Genomic DNA, 14434 nt, shown 5'->3' on the forward strand with positions numbered 1-14434 from the left:
CGTGCGGTAGCGTTCTCGCTTCCCGCGCCCGGGTTCCTGGGTTCGATTCCCGGCAGGGTCAGGGATTTTCTCTGCCTCGTGATGACCGGGTGTTGTGTGATGTCCTTAGGTTAGTTAGGTTTAAGTAGTTCTAAGTTCTAGGGGACTGATGACCATAGATGTTAAGTCCCATAGTGCTCAGAGCCATTTGAACCATTTTTGATGGGGGACGGTGGAAAGAGGCAGGAGGCAGGAAGGAAAAGAGGAAGAAAGACTGTATAATCAGAGGAAGAGAGAATATGCAAATGTTCTAGAAACAGCAAAGCGTGATCGTTTGATGTGGGGCAACGTGAATGATTACTCAGTACATGTTATAGGCCTGCGTCGCTTTTATGCGTAATGTGCTCTCGAAGTATTTGTTGCATTCTGGTTTATTTTCACATATGGTACAAAATACCATTTTTATACCTTATACACACAGTACGACCTCGTAGATAGCCCCGGAAGCTTCATGTAGCTGCTTGTGGATGATGCTGCTCTTTACTAGTTTTTCCAAATCTTCAGAGTTTAACACATATGGACAATACAAAATTGCATATATACGAGGTGTCTTTTCTTTTATACGTCTCCAAGAGAACAGGCACCACAAAACACACACACACACACACACACACACACACACACACACAGGTGGACCGTTCGCCGGGTGCAAGTCTTTCGATTTAACTCCACTTCGACGACTTGCGCGTCGATGGGGATGAGATGATGATGATTGGGAGAAAACAACACCCAGTCCCTGAGCGGAGAAAATCTCCGACCAGCCGGGAATCGAACCCGGGCCTTTTTTTAAATCTCATTTCCTACGTTCTCGTTCGTTGTATCTGCTCGGGGCGGACGTCGCAAGACACCCGCGTCAGTTCGTCGTTGATCCATTATCGCAGTTTTTTTATTACTGAGGGCAGCTAACCCTCTGACCGAACACACTGAGTTACCGTGCCGGCATGGCCCTTAGGACTGATATTCTATCGCGCTGACCACTCAGCTACCGGGGCCGGACGCCTTATCGATATAAATCAGTGCTGGCAGTTAATGCCTTTAATGCCTTTTTCTTGATGCAAAGTGGCTGCAGGGCCAAAGCGGCGTCTGTTCCTTTGAATTCTTCCGAAAAAATAGACACCACAAAAATATAATTAAGGTGGTGATGGCGAGTGATCCATTCAGTGCAGATGCACACCAAGCTCGAGCCGTAACAGAAATTAGCAAGGTGCCACAAGTCATGAGGCTATCGAGCACGGCCACTACAAGAGTAGTGTGTGATCTAGGTTGAAAATTTGGGTCTGACTGGAGCGTGCAAGGGTAGTCCACATCGTTGTGGTGACCACCGTTTTTGGGTGGCATAACGATCATCGAGTCTACGCAATAAGCGGGGGAACTGCGTTCGAATCCCACTCCGGCATGAAGTTTCAACTTGCTTCATTGACATAAACTAGTCCTCGTTGGCAGCCGATGTGTTTAATTGCTTTGTGCCTCAATTTTAATCTAAATCCTTCGAGACAAGGAAGTAGCTTTTGAAAATTTGTAGCATTGTGTACCTCAGTTTTTTGACAGGAATCATGCTCGTTATCTCTTGGAGAAGTATTGGCTACGCGTCCAGTTCGTTCTTTTATATCTGTGGGGGAGTAGGCCTTCGGCGGTGGTCTGGACTGGTGAACTAACCCTGAGCATCTGGAAGAATTGCCGTGGCCTGTGGTGGGGGCCTTCCCACAACTTGGGGTGTGGGCGACGAGTCCTCGAGCTGTCTGTCTATTCCCCCCGCTACCTCCTACACTTTCACATCAGAGCGTATTTATACACTTTCGCTAAAGCCACATCTCAAGCGGAGCACAGTTGGAAACTCCTGTCCCAGTTGACAAGATTTTATGTTCTTTTTGTTAATACAGCCTCTCTGATGATCAAATCTCATAACTCTTTGGTGTGGGCAGCACATTTGTTCAAAAACAAACAGAAGAATCTGTGGTCCAACGGCCATAAAGGAATCAACTGTACACTGGACTAACCCTTCGCCTGAAGATGACGAATAGGAAACCGGTCCATAGGTTGTGATAATACGACGCCATGACTCAGCCTGCAATACCAGTTAGTTTTTTGTCTCTTATTGTCAAAAACAATTTAAACCTTATAGCGGCTGTTCAAAAAGGCGGCCATCGGTTCAAATGTATGCATCTCAGCGTCACATAAAATTCTGCTGAACTCTCCCACATATCTCTGTTGTCTTCTGTACAGAACAGCTAGGATCCTACCACTTACTTCCTCGTCACTTTGTACTGGTTTGTTATATCTCAATGGCATGACGAAAACCCCACTGAAAAAAAATCTACATCGGTCACATCACCGACTATAGTCTATTGTTTTTGAAGGTAGTACTGCTAACGTCAATGCAGAAAGGTGCGTAAATATTTGCTACTGACCTTTGGTTCCCCACCTCAAGGTGCTTGATGTATAAATCTGGCTCTGAGGCTTGTTATTTCCAGTAAAGAAAAGTGATGATGCCAAAAAATTGTGGCGAGGTGCAGGAATACTGGTAGAGGGTCGAAACGTGTTTTGCAGACTGTCAGTTGACCCGAAACATTAACTAAAATAATGTGATAGGCAGCTTAACTTGTTAAACACATGCAAATACTAAAAACTTAGGTATTAAGTAAACTGAGTTACTAGGCCCAGAACTTCCAGGGGCTATTGCTATAACAAATCATATCATGAGGGAAAACATTTTCAGAGTGCTCTAGGACATGTTAACACTGAAAACTACGAGGGGTGATATAAACCACACGGACTTAAGGCATAGCCAGCCACGGTGGCCGAGCGGTTCTAGGCGCTTCAGTCTGGAACCGCACGACTGCTACGGTCGCAGGTTCGAATCCTGCCTCGGGCACGGATGTGTGTGATGTCCTCAGGTTAGTTAGGTTTAAGTCGTTTTAAGTTCTAGGCGACTGATGACCTCAGAAGTTAAGTCGCATAGTGCTCAGAGCCATTTGAACCAGTAAATATATAGTTAAGGCTCACCGGCCACTTGACCATCTTCTTCTTCTGTGCGAATGCACATACAGTGCCCGAACTCTTACATGAATCGCCAACGCGCCGGGAGTATTGAGTATAATGGGCGAGGGCACTACAATTGTAGTACGGGACAATACGTAAAGAATGTCGGTTTCGCGGGAGGCGTGCCAGAGATAAATCCTCGGTGGCTCAGGTGGATAGAGCGTCTGCCATGTAAGCAGGAGATCCCGGGTTCGAGTCCCGGTCGGGGCACACATTTTCATCTGTCCCCGTTGACGTATGTCAACGCTTGTAAGCAGCTAAGGGTGTTCATTTCATTGGAATGTATGAAGTTGCCAGTTAACTCTAATACCAACGTGATTTCCATAATATGTATTACCAAGGGAAGGGGGAAGGGATGTACTTTGTGCTCACCACCAAAAAAAGAAAAGAATTAAAGAAAAGAAAAAAAATTGTTACTTGCTGTTAACTTTTATTAACACACCGTTTTTAAATAGGTACTGAGTATAAGTAATGCCCAGAACATGAAAATATCTTATAGCACAGTCTTAGCAATACCAACGCATTTTCCATCATGAGTACACGAGCAGGAGGGGTACATTATGAGCATCACAAAGAAATTTAAAAATACAGATTTCGTTAATTGTCGTTGATCTTTATTCGCAGAATAGTATTGAAAGGTGTAACTATTGTCCAGAGCTTTAAAATATGAATATGACATTTGTTGTGAAAAATCACATTTGCTTGCAACACTTAAACTTTTGCGTTATTTTTTACTGAAAAACTCAAAACAACTATAGAATATTCTACAAGAAATTATTAAAAACAGTATTTTTTTTCAAAATTTTAAAATATCGGTTACATAACTACATTACAATAGTTTCCAAAATATTACGCCATCCATCCTCCTGGTATTTCCAGGGTTAATTCTCTGAAGTGAACTTCTCTCCCCTGACAATGCGCAGAAGGTCTGCAATTCACAGGGCTCTGTCGTTACTGTTTACCTCCGGTAACGTAGACGCTAACATTTTTGACTGCTCTCTGCACTGTGTCTCAGCTTTCCTAGCATGGAATACGCTCGCCGGCTTTCAACAACCTTAAGCTTAGCAGCAGCCTTAAGCTCAACAATGTACAAGTCAATAAGTCACGAATACATGACAATTTGATCAACAAGTTCATTTAAGTGATGCCTGTAGAACAACACTTTCCAGCGACTAAGCCTTCCCATCGAGAATTTATTCTTGAATATATACTCAGTGTTAAATAAAATTTCATGGGTCCAAATCTCTCCTATTATTAGGAGGTATTTCAGATAGGGCAATTTTCTGTAGGCTTTCTCAGAATGTAGCACCAGACGGGCAGGTCACAACTTACAGAGACAGTTGCAATACATTGTAGGTAATCAGAGTATGTATGCCCTTAGGTTAGTGGTTTTACTGATCCTTACTTGGTCAGGCGCATAAAGCGGGATGGTGGTGGAGGGTAGTACGCGTGTATTTCACAGCTGGAAGAGGAGCCACGAACAGCGCCGTGAGATACCGCGGGCTGGGATTGTGCGTGGCAAAACGGCGGCGCTCCGACCTGTTGCTCTGGAGTGCGGGGGCGGTAGTGGGGGCTGGAGCTGGGGTGGCTGGCTGGCGCATAATTTCCGGCAGTGGCCCACCCCCGGCCGGCGCTCACGGCCGCATAAACAGCCGCCAGCGGCGAAACCGACAGTGGAGAGGAACAACCCACCTGCCGCCTAGCTGCCACCACCAACTCTCTGGGACTCCGCTCTCACTTTCCTGATGTTTGGCCACTCACGTATTGCCACCCACACTGCCTCCGCAACCACAACCGAGGACCCGAAACCACACCTATGTGACGGTGATCAGCTTGGAGGTAGCGGATTGGAATCTATGTGATGGAAGGAATTGTTATCGACCGTTCGACATATAATATTTCGACGACCGACCCAGTTGTATCCTTCAGGTGGTGAGAGTTGTGCTGTGACGTCTACTCTCTGCCCAGACGCGAGGTTATTTATTGCTGTCTTGGATTCCCGACGACCACTAAATTCTTTTGTTTCTCAGAGACCGCGCTGATATTTATTGATAAGCACATTCTCTTAGCGTCTTCCAACGGCTGTGTATGTGATGGCCATAGAGAGCTCAACAAATTGGGTACCAGACAAAGTTTCTCTGAAAAAGTGTTATCAGTTTCATTGATAGTTTCTGTTTATTGATTTTGCGTAGGTAGTTGCTTTGCTTGGATTGTCTGGACGGTTGGTTGAGAAGTTGCGTCTATTCCAAACTATGAATCGAAACGGAAGTTGATCTGACTGGATGATTTCCAAGAAAGTGTAGTGAGTCGCCTAATAAAGAAATCAGATTGTACCTAAGTTCTCTTCGCAACGTTGTTTCATATTTCATTAATTTTACGACACGAAGTTTGTCAAACCCTTAACCGATTAGCTGTCGTATGAAAGAAACTTCCTTGAAATATGAGAGGTATTTTTTTGTTTATCTGCTTTGGCTTACCTGTGGCAATGAATAAACCTCGGGGAACTGCTCTGTGCAAACTGTCGCTGCTACTATTGAAAGATACAAAAAAGGACGTCTCTTTTACTGGTCGACAAACTAACTACAAATGACCTCCGTGTGCAATCAGTACACGTACTGTGTCTGCATTTGAAACTGTAAGTGCGAAACTTTATCCAGTGAATGACGAAAATGGTTCAAATGGCTCTAAGCACTATGGGACTTAACATCTGAGGTCACCAGTCCCATAGACTTAGAACTACTTAAACCTAACTAACCTAAGGACATCACACACATCTGTGCCCGATGCCGGATTCGAACCTGCGACCATAGCTGCAGCGTGGTTCCGGATCTAAGCTCCTAGAAACGATCGACCACAGAGGCAGGCTGAATAACAAAGATTTGGAAATGAATGACCACTTTGGATCATGTAGATTCCTTTAAAAAGTGTATTGGCAAGTTTAGAAAAGTCACTTGATGACGAAAGTACTATTCATTATAGTCCAGAATTGCAAAGAAATGAGACACTCTGAAAATACTTTAAAGTTGTTTGTTCGACAATGTCATGTTCAAAGAATTATTAAAAATATGCATGATCAACGACGATTAGAGAAGATTGCATTCATTGAGTTAATGTTTCCTGCGTTGTTGCTAATATTACCTAATTAAGTGGAGGGGGAATTGCTCTGTTGGATAATAAATTGTTATATTTGTTTGCAGTCAGCAGCTCACACGCAGTTTACGCAAAGAAAATTAATTATTACTTTATTATGAAATCTTCATCAAATTAATCAAAAAGTCTTTCTGGCTCGCAGTAAAGATATCAAAAACGATATTATAAAATCAGTTTCCTCCTCATTCTTGCCGTGCAGCGCCCCCGGCCGTGGGTCATTTCACAGTTACACGTTGCGGATTGATTTTCTTTGCGACCAGCATCAATGAGGGGCGGCCGACGCAGAGATGTTATTGTAGACGCAGTTCCACTGATGACACTGCATCACAGACCATATATAACGTAGACCCCGCATGTCCCTATCACTGACGTATTAAGGCTTGAAACCAACATTTAAATCACGTGACTCGGGGCAGAAAGCCGAGTTCCTATCATTAAGCCCTGTGTAAAGTTACTCTCATTTATAGCAGAAATCAAGCAGTGATCTTGACAATCCAACGAACTGTAATACTACGGTTACACATGTAGCACTCCAGTTTCTCCGAAATTCCTGATAGTAAAGCAATGGTTTTTGTTTTTACGTGTGGTGAAGTCGAAATGCATTGACAGTTCTTTTTAACACCCGATAGAATCACTGTTCTCTAGTGAATCCTTTATTTGCTCTGTGAATTCTGCTATTTCATCGCTTTCACAGCAGTGGAAGACAAAATAACAATTTCGTACAGGGCGTTAGTCCTCTAACCATTCCACAAGAATATGTGTGCAATGGTTTCTGTATGCTTTTGTAAGAAAGAAAATTCGTTTCTGTGCATAATTACAGATATTTACGCAAAACAAACGCATATATTTTTTGACTTTTGCTTAATCCAGTACAGATACCGAAACGATATCAAAACGAAGTGTAATATATTGCAAAACGTTGATTATACTTGTATAGTGAGCTAGATATTAACGAGATGTCGTCTTAAAGTCTTAGTCACTCGTCGAGTTTTACATGCATGGATCAACATCCATCCTAACTTTCAACTCTTGGAATTACCTCTGCAACGATTTTGAAATAGTTCCCATTCGGAGTTGAGATTTTCATCCGTTTGTGAAGTGCCTGGGGTCAAAAGAAGACTTCTCTGGGCATATATGAAGGTCATTAATACAAAACAGAAAATGTGATATGTAACAAAATTTCAATATAGATGGGGAACCCTCACGGATTTGGAATGAGTCAAGGTCTACGGTAACAAAAGCAAATTGTGAACAACGTTTATTAACATTAATATAGTTATCTCTATACTGTACAGTTATATCCACACCCACAGCACCTAACTTGTTAAAATGGAAAGAAAGCTGCTATTTTGAAAAAAAAGCTGCTGCAACCATAGATACGCCAAATACCTGCTGTTTGCTTCCCACTGGTACTTCATACTATCTTGATTACACTTGAATTTTTCAAACAAAATGGTTACTTATAACTACAAAAACTGAATCTTGCTTGCAGTGCATTACTATTTAACATATAGCTTTGTGTGTCTGTGTATATATGTGTGTTGACACATTTGTACCTACCAAGTAACCAACAGAACTTTTTAATGATTGAATTTAGATCTTTGAGTATTAAAGAGAGTCGCTAATTTAAGTATAGTTTTCTTTTGAATTATTAGAAATTACCTCCGTAACAAAATCCATTTCTCCTCTCTGAACATTGAGAAAGAATGCAAAGTGCACATGAAAATGATTTTGATTGTCTTGTCTTGCGTTAAGTACATCACAATTTGGCTGACACTTGTTTTTGTTGTCAGTAAGAAAAACCATTAAGAAGTACAGGTATTGGAGTCTTAAAAATCACTCTGCACAATGTGTGGTTATCTGCTTTATACAATAATCTTACTTCTTACCTCTGGTGAATAGACACTGTTTACCACACTTTATTTATTTAAGGTGCCCCGCCTCAGAGGAATCATTCACCACAGAGTGAAAATATGCCAACACCAATGCCCAAAACCAGACAAATAATCATTTACAAGGACTACAATGTACACCCAAAACACTTTGTACAGACATTAGTCATGTTTGACTCCAGTGTGTTCGTCTTTATATTATTGCATATTTCTTATAGATGAACTGCTCTCTTAGAAGAATGAGGTAAACAGCTTTCTTTTAACAGGATCATTATCGCATTTGAAGCCATTCTGACAATTTTTCGACCGTGACTGTCTCAAGAAATATGTAAAGTTTTTTTTAACTGGTAGAGGTAATTTTTAAAAAACCTGTACAGGATCATTATTAATTTCATAACTTCCTTAGGCTCTAAAATAGGATGTATTTTCTGTATAAAGGTTGCAGCATTTTCACTTTCTGACCCAGTGGCAAAAAGTTGAACAGAAACCTAAAATCAGCGATTAACAGAAAATGAAAAAGAAAATACTGATGGTAATAATACCAACCACTTAACCAGAAAGAGAGCACTTATGCAAAACCTCTATCATCATACTGTAGAAATTTATTACTGTATAACTTCACACAAATCTTTTAGAATCAACTTTATTTAACCCAATTTTTTCTGCAATGGAAACTCTGTATTAGAGGGAAGAAGAACAATTGTTCGGTCGTCTTGGAAAGTAAGATGATAACACAGTTTTAATGCATAGAAATTTGGAAACTGATATTCTGAATTACACACTGAGACGAATATAAAGCACTAGTATCTCACTTGTTAGCAACAGAGTTTAAGAAAAATAAAGAGTAGGTCTACAGAACTGGGCTCAAATTCATTAATTTATTTCACACAACAAACGAAAAAACTACAGTTCAGCTACAGATGACTTGACTTCTGCAGCTGTAGGTGCCACCACATGTTTATGTAATTCTATTTTCAAAATAGTCACAGAATCACTACTTTTTTGTTGTCACTTCTAATCAGAGCATGGTGTACCTTCTTGCTGTGGAGTTTCACTTTATCATGTAGCCTTATTTTACAGTATTCAATGAGTACAGCTATTTTCACTTCTTGAATGTGATTATGAAGGCGAGGACTATTTGGAATATCTTTGTTCAGCTGAAAGAAAACATCATTCCTTACGTCCTGCAAAACTGAGGTAAATAGTTTTTAAAAGGATTTTTGCATTGAAAATGGACATTTGTCTAATAATTTCTGGCCCATTTTGGACAGATAGATGTGATCATTGGATACGTTAAATACACCACCTCTGTTTTTGTCTGCTCAAGATACAGTTACTAGAAATTTTAGAACACGATGATATTTGCAAAATGTGGTACTTCAGTTTTCTGTTCATTTCCTAGCCAAATACAAAGTGTAAAAAACTAGATGAGGTATGTAATCCTAGTCGTTATTTATTACAATGGCAGAGCAGTTAGCACTAGTAGATGTACCAGTCTGAATGTGTACCAAAAATCCATTGGAAGCACCTTCAGACATTTGGAATGGAATTCTGTTTCTCCACGATTTATCCCAGAATTAAGAAATACGTCCACCGGTAGGGCACACCTTCGTGGTGCAGATCTTCTTCTGACAGCGTCGTAAACAACTAAAGATGAAAGTAAACTGTTGATTGTACCTAGAAAATCTATTATTGTTGAGTGAACCAGTTAAGTTCCCTTGGGAGAATATTTTAAACCAAACTGTCAATTTTTACTTGCTTTACATACCTGCATCACGAAGTGGCAAAAATCATAAAATATAAACGCCTATGTTGCATAAAAACCGGACCTTATGGTTATAAGTTGATTTCATTTCTTATAAAAGCATGACAAAACATTTCACACATTTATTGAGGAGTCGTCAGAAGAGTAGCGTTGCCTGCAAAACTGATATTTTGTGTTCCAATCTTGTGGAATCGTGCACTGAATACTCACAGCGCAACAAAAACAATTATTCATTGAATAACTGTAGTTTTGTTGCTTGTAAACGGAATTGGCAGTATGTTTCACCTCGCCACACGTAAAAAAGATAACCATCGCATTAATATTAGGAATTTCAGAGAGACCAGATTAACTGCACCACTGCATGTGTAACAGCAATAAGGAAAATTGTTTTCTTCTTAAAATCAATGCTGGACTTCAACTATAAATGAGAATAGCTGTAAGTGCCAACTGCACTCCACGCAGTGCGTATTAAAAGAAACTCGACGTCCTGCCCCGAAGACATTGTCAGTATTGTGGTCAATAATTTATGCCACAAATTGAAATCGTCGGCCGGTGTGGCCGTGCGGTTCTAGGCGCTTCAGTCTGGAACCGCGTGACCGCTACGGTCGCAGGTTCGAATCCTGCCTCGGGCATGGATGTGTGTGATGTCCTTAGGTTAGTTAGGTTTAAGTAGTTCTAAGTTCTAGGGGACTGATAACCTCAGATGTTAAGTCCCACAGTGCTCAGAACCATTTGAACCATTTGAACAAATTGATATCGAGAAACAGGATTTTACACAACAGGTCGGAGTCTCTCATTGGTCACGACCAGAATGTGTCACCCAATGCTTGACTTTAATTCAACTACATTTGTGATTGGAGCACTAAACACAACGGCTTTTAGATAACCCCATAGCCAGATGTCAGACGGATGAAGATCCGGACGGCCAGGTTGTTGGGAAATGGTGGCTGATAATTCCAGCGTTTCCAAAGTGCCTCTGCAGCAGCTGCCTCACCGGCTGCAAAACTTGTGGAGAGGCGCCATATTGCATAAAAATGATCCTACCCACACACGCTCACTATTGGAGGGTTGGAATGATCCTGAACTCTCAAAGTTCAAAGTGTTTGCAGGTGATGGTACAGGTAACAGGACCGGCCAGACTATTTTCCTCTAAATAATACGACCCTACGATAAAATATGCCATCCACCCACACCAAACCGTTCTCTTTGCAGAATGAAGCGGTACTGGTTGATGTGCGAGCGGATTTTCCGTTGACCATGTGCTGCAGTTTTTTGTATGAATATGTGTTTCGAGATAGAAGTTGGCTTTGTCTGTCCACAGAACGTTTCACGGCCGTTCATGTCCACTTCCATGCGAGTAAGAAATTCTAGAGCAAATGTTTGTCTTCCTTGCAGGTCAGTGTGAAACAACTCTTGAACATCGGTAATTCTGTGTGGATAGCAACGCAGCATGTTTCGTAGAATATTATGCACCGTGCTCACTGGCGTTTCCTAAGCTCAAGCAGTTCCCCCTCCACTGCATTTTAGGGGACCACCACTGGACAACACCTGCTGTGCCGTGGCCTTCTGATGTTGGATCAATTGTTTTCCTGTCTTTGCCTCAATGCGCTTCAAAAGAGCCAGTCTTTTCGAACCTCGTAACCATTTTCTCTAGATCACTAGCAATAATTGGACCAATACCTCACTTCATAACCTTGAGTGTCCGTAACTTGTACAGAGCTACTGGCACACAGTCATCGTTCTTGCATATCAGCTTTAGTAACAGCACGCCATTCTATATTGAGACAATGATGCTGACCGCCTCAGTTGCCAACTGAGGAAGAGCCGTACCTCCCGCGCCTTTTATTTTGCATAGTGTGCCGCTTAAAGTGGCATCTAGAGGTAAAATTTTCCTTAAATTTTTCTTCTGTTTCCATAGCGCTTTCCCCTTCTTCTATAATAATCCGCACAAATTAATGTCATTCTGAGCAATGGTTTTTTGTTTGGAGCGTTTCGGAACTGGAACTCTTAACTATAATCATCCTGTATTTCGATAGACATAGTTATCAAGCTATCCCAGAAGCCTGACATTTCTACCGTGACACTGGTTCTATCACACTTCATTTCATGGTTATTTTCGAGGCAGTGCTCGGCGATAGCTGCTTTTCTTGGTATTTTAGTCGTGTGTATCGCTGATGTTCCTTGCATCTCCTTCGACTGTTCGTATCGTCTGTCCCACGTAAGACATACCATACGGAATGTGGTACATACCTGGCTTTTGGGGAACTAAATCATCGGTAACATTACAAAGATGTCTTTTATCTTTGTTATTGAGAGCAAGATGCACTGGATATCGTGTTTGTGTGGGACTGCTTATTTATCTGGTTACTGCACTACTGTGTCGGTGTCAACCGCTTTCTCAGGTGTTCTTAATATTGACTGCAATGTCTGCTCAGTTTCACTATTTTTGCATCCATTTCTTCAGAACACTGTTCATAGGTGTTGTATGAGAGACAGTCAAATGAAAACGAAATAGATGGAAAAAGGTAAGTAAACTGTTTATTATTTCAAAAGTTATCACTGTAACTGTTAATAAATTTATCCCACTTTTAAACAAGATGGTCAGTACCTATATTGAAAAATCATTGCAACTAGCTATGCATCTCTTAATTCGAAGCAAATCAGTGGCCACAAGTGTCTTTCTTCATGGCTCCGAAAATATGGTAATCATTTTAGAAGAGATGAAGATTCTACGCAGGGTTCGTAAGGTCTTCCCACAGAAACGTCTGCAGTGTAGTCGAAACAGTCTTGGCTACACGTGGTCCCCATGTGATGGTCGCCAGTATAAGAGTACAGTGTTGTTGAAAATACTGTAAGACGACTACATTTGGGAACTAAAAAGTAAAAATAGAGCTCATGAAATTCCAGAGCAAATACTTACGATGTATTTTGAAAGGAAACTGGTGTCCATCAGTAGCAGATTTACAGTGTGACTTTCACATGAACATGCAACATAGCAATACATAAATGGTAAACAACTTAAAACAGCAGGATGGACCACGCCCATGAGAGCTTCAAACAACTGGAACAAATGAGAACAACGTGCCCACTCCCACTGTATAGACAGACTATTCCAAAGTCCCAAAGCCGTTAGTTCAGATGATATAAATGAATCTTCTAGAACATTATGGTGCGACATAGGCTTACAAAACCCTTCGTGACCCCTCCAGAACTCTTTGTCATTGGGTAAAGTTCGATAATTGTTCCCTGCGTTGTGCAAGGCACAATGGTGCCAGAAATTAAATATTTACACCTTTCAATCGTCTGTTATTTTACAAAATACCAGTGGCTAGAGTAAAATGCTAAGCAGGAAGAGAAGTAGCGGTTTACAGTTCCAAATAATCAAATAAGCTGTTTGTATTATTGTTCTATTACTGTATAAAACGCATGTTGGCTAAAATGAAGCACTAAGCATTAATCTTTGTACCCAATCTGTTACAAGGCACAATGGACCTCCAAATTAAATATATATGTCAGGATGTACATGACTTGGGACAGGTTGTCACGCTGTAACAGCTAGCCCTCTAACGAAATTGCAACATATTTCCCAACACTTGGCCATTTTACAAATGCGGATAAACATCAGACAACTAGCCCCAACGAAATTATGACAAATTGTGACCTATGTAGCCGTATTATTGATTCTAGAAAGCGTCCCTGATGTGTATCTATGAGAAAATTTTACATATTTCCTCACTAAAGAAAATGCTGTTACCAGCAAACTATGTGAAAACTATTAACACAGATTCCAACTGATACAGAGTGTTACACTGCAGTTGAAGAAACGTATTTTTCTGAAATCAGGACATTATACTCCACGATATATAGATGTTGCTGGCTTAAGATGGGTTCCTACGAAAAATACAATCAGCAGGTCTTGAGGAAAAGAAGCAGTGTATCAGCCAGACTTACACCGTTTCCAGTTACAATAATTACTACTTTAAGTGCAGTTAATACTTTTGTTATTTGTATGCAGAAGGGAATAGGAAACGGATGGAAATGGAAAGGTTCAAGTAGAACAAAAAAACTCGAATATTTGGCAAGACGTTTGCCATAAAGGGAGAATATAATATGGTGTCTGAAACAAATCAACCAATTAGAGATGTGCAAACAAGGCTTACAAATTAGTTTAATCACAGCGTATGGGAAAATTTGGATACAATTGGAATGATACAAGATATCTGGATTTACCTTTAATACCCATAGAATGTGACCATATGTTGGAGCACTCACTGAAAAGCAGGTGTTTACAGTGTATGTAAACACGGCTGTCTTGACATGGTGCATCTAGTAACATACAGGCCATATACACAGTTTAAAGCTGATATAATAACGACATTCATAATCATTCATTCGCTAAAATGGCAAATTTGAAATTCTGTTTGTGAATTCTGGGAAAATATGGGGGAAACTTTATCATCTTATGCACAAGTTACCTTTACAATAAAGCAAATGAACTGCCACATTAAAATTCCTGGGTACTCTCAGGTAGAAGGAGTATTTTACAGGG

General features: G+C 40.8%; 1 non-coding gene across 1 annotated transcript; it reads left to right on the forward strand.

The window, feature by feature from the left end:
* Positions 1 to 3214: 3214 nt before the first annotated feature.
* Positions 3215 to 3288, forward strand: Trnat-ugu. The gene has a single exon. It is a non-coding gene; the product is annotated as a tRNA-Thr (tRNA).
* The last annotated feature ends 11146 nt before the right edge of the window (positions 3289 to 14434 follow it).

Source organism: Schistocerca piceifrons, chromosome 1 (genome assembly GCF_021461385.2).
Source record: "Schistocerca piceifrons isolate TAMUIC-IGC-003096 chromosome 1, iqSchPice1.1, whole genome shotgun sequence".
Taxonomy (NCBI): Eukaryota; Metazoa; Arthropoda; class Insecta; order Orthoptera; family Acrididae; genus Schistocerca; species Schistocerca piceifrons.